The 4920-nt window shown below is 46.0% G+C and overlaps 1 non-coding gene across 1 annotated transcript; it reads left to right on the top strand.

Moving 5' to 3' along the window:
- The first annotated feature begins 558 nt into the window (after window positions 1-558).
- LOC116079447 lies at window positions 559-694 on the top strand. Its single transcript, XR_004113998.1, has one exon. It is a non-coding gene; the product is annotated as a small nucleolar RNA SNORA17 (small nucleolar RNA).
- The last annotated feature ends 4226 nt before the right edge of the window (window positions 695-4920 follow it).

Here is a 4920-nt window from a genome sequence, read left to right as displayed (position 1 = left end):
TACTCCTTCAATCAGTATTTAACACCCTGTTATACACGCAGCAGTGACTGAGGCACTGGGTTAACAGTAGAGAACAAATAGATGAGGACTTTGCATAGAGAGGAAAGGCTGGTGGAGAAGACAAGCAGGCATATAGCCACAGTTGGTGAAGAAGGCTATGAAGTCAGGTTCTCTGAGGGACAGAACTTACAAGTCTGGATATATGAACATATGAATGTGTGTGTCAATTATATATACATGGGATTTGTTGGAATGGTTTTCAGGTTGTGGTCCAGCTAGTCCTACAATGGTTGTCTACCAACAGAAGGTCTAAGAAAACAGTAGCTGTTCAGTTATGAGGATGGACGTCTCAGCTGATCTTCAATATATGTCAGAATTCCAAAGAAGTAGGCTCTAATGCCAGCGAAGGAGTGGACTGGCCAGTGAGAAAGAGAGCAAGCAGGCAAAGAGAGCAAGTTTCCTTTTTCCATTTTGTTTATTTGGGCTACCACCAGCAGGTGTGGCCCAGATTTAAAGTGGGTCTTCCTACCCCTAAAGATCCAAATAAAAGGGGGTCTTCCTGCCCCTAGAGGAATTGCAGATGTGCCTCCTATGTCACATGTGCATTAGTAGGTGGCAAAGAGGAGAGAGGTTATGTCTCTCTCTGTCCAGTGTTCTGACCTGTGAACATCTGAATGATCAGTAGTGTACCATTCTCTGAAAAATGAGAGCACCAGCATGGTGCTGCACAGTCCCAGGGTGAGGAGTCAGCTAGAGATTCGAAGAATCATGTTCTGGATGGGAGTGAGCCCAAGACAGATCAACCTTGCCTTGGGGCCCAGACAGGGAGCTAGCCTGAATTGACCACCAGTCTGGTACTTTACAGGCCTAGGGGTGCAGTGCAGCCCATGCCTGAGATGACCCCTGCCCAGTGCCATAATGCATGAGCAACATGAGTATGCCTGATATCATGCCTAAGACAACCCGGACACTCATAGACCCCGGGTGCCGCTAAAAGGAGCAAGGAAGTGGTGGAGAAATGAAAGAGAAAGCAAGAGAAGCAGAAGGGTGTGGACACAATGAAGAGAGACAGAACTGCAGACTCAGGGGCAATGAGGAGCAGCCTGAAGTTGGTGATGCCACCTGGGACCATAGAAGGGCCCTGGCCTATGCTGCCACCAGGGGCCATATCTGGGTCAGTGGTCCTACAGCAGCAGGGATCTGTAACTTCCAAAGGCCAGGCAGACATCCCTGGTTTGGGATGCTGCCCCAGGACATGTTGATGTCTGAGAGTTGTACAAACTGGTTCCACCTCTCACCTGGGCATGGCAGGAGCCCTGGCCCTGGAGTCATGAGAAAAAGAGAGCTGTCCCTGCTCCTTACCTGCTGCAGCCCTTGGGAGAGCAAGCCTTGCACCTCCAGTGGGCAGCACAGTAGAGCTGGTTCTGGATCTGGAGATTGCAAGTGAGCTGGCCCTAAGGGTATGAGTAAGGGATAGCTGGCCCTGCAAATTGTCTGCCATGCAGCAGTGTGGGTAAGAGAGAGGTGCCCTTCCTGACCCTCAACCCTTGCCACCCACAGCAGGCAGGAGAGCATCCTTACCTCTCACCTACTGCAGTCCTTGGAAGACCAGGCCCTGCACTTCACTTGGACAACACAATAGAGCTTGTCCTGGATGTGGGAGTTGCAGGTGAGCCAGTGCCAGTGGTGTGGGCATCGGAGAGCGCAGCCCTGCTTCTTGTCTGTTGTGGGGTGGTTGGATAACACCTCCTCTCCCTTATCCCTTGCCACCTATGGCAAGCCGAGAGCTGCCCTCTGGGGTCATGAGAGTAGGAGAACTGGCCATGTACCTCACCAGCTGCAACCCTTGGGAGAGTGGGCCCTGTATCTTGCCTGGCAGTAGGCTAGAGCTGGTTCCTAGTTGCAGGGTTTCTGATGAACCAGCCCTGACGGCAGGAGATCGGAAGAGCAGGCTGACTAGCTCAGATGTCTCTCAGGCCCAGACCCAGAACCTTAAGTTGGCCTCCACCCCAACATCTACCCCATCATTGAACTGCTGGAGTGTCTGAAGGGGCTAGCCCTACTGATCCAAAACTATAGGATTTCCATGACACAGGGCAACCACAGGATATTAGAGAGGAGATCCAATCAGGTTCTGGTATTGATAGAGTAGCAGAAGCCAGAGGACTCATACCAGACTAATAAGCCATTGCAATGAACATTTGCAAACAAAGAAGTGTGGACAAAAGGGTATAATTTGGGAGGCACTATGACATATTACAGCTTCCACCAGATATTTTTTTTTCTCTGTTGGGGAGAAGGTTGCAAAGGTCGAGGGTGGGTATGAAGGGAGAGGAAATGAATGGGATTGGGTACATGATGTGAAGTTTATAAGGAGCCAATAAAAAGTTAAAAAAGATCTTCCCTAGGGCCAGGGAGATGACTCAGCAGTTGGGAGCACTGGCTGCTCTTACAGAAGACATGAATTCAATTCCCGGCATTCTACATGGCAGTTCCCAACTGTCTGTAACTCCAGTTCTACAGGATCCAACACTCTCACCCAGACATGCATGCAGATAAAACACCAATGCATATAAAATAAAAATAAATCATTAAAAAAAAGTTTAGTCTTGGGGGCTGGAGAGATGGTTCAGTAGTTAAAAGCACTGATTGCTCTACCAGAGGTCCTGAGTTCAATTCCCGGTAACCACATGGTGGCTCATAACCTTCTGTAATGGGGTCCAATGAATGCCTTCTTCTGGTATGTCTGAAGACAATAATATAACTCACATACATAAAATAAATAAATCTTTAAAAAAATTCAATCTTTCTTTTTTTGGGGGGGTGGGGGATGGGGAGTGTTCGAGACAGAGTTTCTCTGTATAGTTCTGGCTGTCCTGGAACTCACTCTGTAGACCAGGCTGGCCTCGAACTCAGAAATCCGCCTGTCTCTGCCTCCCAAGTGCTGGAGCCCATTTCAAATGATTTAATTAATAAAAATATCCCTGGAGCTGGAGAGATGGCTGAGCAGTTAAGAGCACTGACTGCTCTTCCAGAGGTCCTGAGTTCAATTCCCAAAAACCACATGGTGGCTCATGACCATCTGTAATAGGATCCGATACCCTCTTCTCGTGGGTCTGAAGAGAGAGACACTGTACTCACATATATAAAATAAATAAATATATCTTTAACAATCGATACACAGGGAGAAAGAGAGGGAGAAAGAGAGAGAGAGAATGAGACAAAAATTTAAAGAAAAAAAAAAGACAGAAACATCCCTACATCTCTCACAAGTGTACTTAGTCACTTGGGTTAATTATGGATCTAGTTAAACTGACAACCAAGAATAACCATTGCAGCCAGGCAGGAGTGGCGCACACCTTTAATCCCAGCACTTGGGAGGCAGAGGCAAGCAGATTTCTGAGTACGAGGCCAGCCTGGTCTACAGAGTGAGTTCCAGGGTAGCCAGGGCTACACAGAGAAACCCTGCCTAAAAAACAAATGAAGAAAAGAAGAAAGAAAGAGAGAAAGGAAGAAAGAAAGAAAGAAAGAAAGAAAGAAAGAAAGAAAGAAAGAAAGAAAGGGGAAAGAAATAAACAAACAAATAAAATTAGAGAAAGAAGGGCTGGAGAGATGGCTCAGTGTGTAAGAGCACCACCGACTGTTCTTTGTAAGGTCCTGAGTTCAAATCCCAGCAACCACATGGTGGCTCACAACCATCTGGTGTGTCTGAAGACAGCTACAGTGTAGTTATGTATAATAATAAATAAATATTTGGGCCGGAGCAAGCGGGAGACTGAGCACGCAGGGTTGACCAGAGCTAGTGGAGGTCCTAAAAAAGTCAATTCCCAACAACCAGATGAAGGCTCAAAACTATCTGTACAGCTACTGTGTGTACTCGTATACATAAAAATAAATAAATAAAGCTGGGCAGTGGTGACGCACACCTTTAATCCCAGCACTTGGGAGGCAGAGGCAGGCAGATTTCTGAGTTCGAGGCCAGCCTGGTCTACAGAGTGAGTTCCAGGACAGCCAGAGCTTTACAGAGAAACCCTGTCTCGAAAAAACAAAACAAAACAAAACAAAACAAAAAAAACTTCATACTGCCAGGCAGTAGTGTCTCACACCTTTAGTCCCAACATCCATGAGGTTGAAGTCAACCTGGTTTAGAGAGAGTTTCAGGACAGCCAGGGCTACACAGAGAAACCCTGTCACAAAAACAAAACAAAACAAAACAAAAGCCCAAATCATTCCATTTAATCTACAAAATACTTGCCCTTTTAATGATGACATATAGCATGTATGTAATTTGCTAATTAACAAAACATGGCATATCTACTTGTAAAATGCATGTTCTGAGGAACAGTGGGAAGTCCACAGCATCAGGAAAGGGAAGAAAATGAGAGCCATTTGCTTGTCATTCAGTTCCAGAAGGCTAATTATGATCATGAGCTAGGTCATCTATTTTTGTGAAAGTAAACTGTTATTTGCAAAGGAATGGTCTATTTGAAGCTTTCTCAAGGGAAATCCAATAGCTCAGCCTGAGAATTTTGTTGTGAAGTGTCTAGGTCTTCATGGCTTTTGCTTAAATATACTTCTGCGTTGAACTACATGACACCTAGATAACTGGAATCAAAGGAGACTGTATCCTGGGTGAGTCTAACTCTCATCCCCACTCTATGCAGCCCTAATTCCCCCACCCCCATCCCCAGTGTTAAATACACTACTGAGTGGGTGCGTGTAACAGTGAGCAAGTGCAAAAGGCCTGCAGGTATTTAAACTCTTTTTTTTTAAGATTTTTTTTTTAATTTATTATTATACATAAGTACAATGTAGCTGTCTTCAGACACACCAGAAGAGAGCGTCAGATCTCATTATGGGTGGTTGGGAGCCACCATGTGGTTGCTGGGATTTGAACTCAGGACCTTTGGAACAGCAGTC

Source organism: Mastomys coucha, unplaced genomic scaffold, assembly GCF_008632895.1.
Source record: "Mastomys coucha isolate ucsf_1 unplaced genomic scaffold, UCSF_Mcou_1 pScaffold5, whole genome shotgun sequence".
NCBI lineage: Eukaryota > Metazoa > Chordata > Mammalia > Rodentia > Muridae > Mastomys > Mastomys coucha.
The sequence above is the reverse complement of the archived record's forward strand: the minus strand, read 5'-3'. Positions and strand labels throughout refer to the sequence as shown.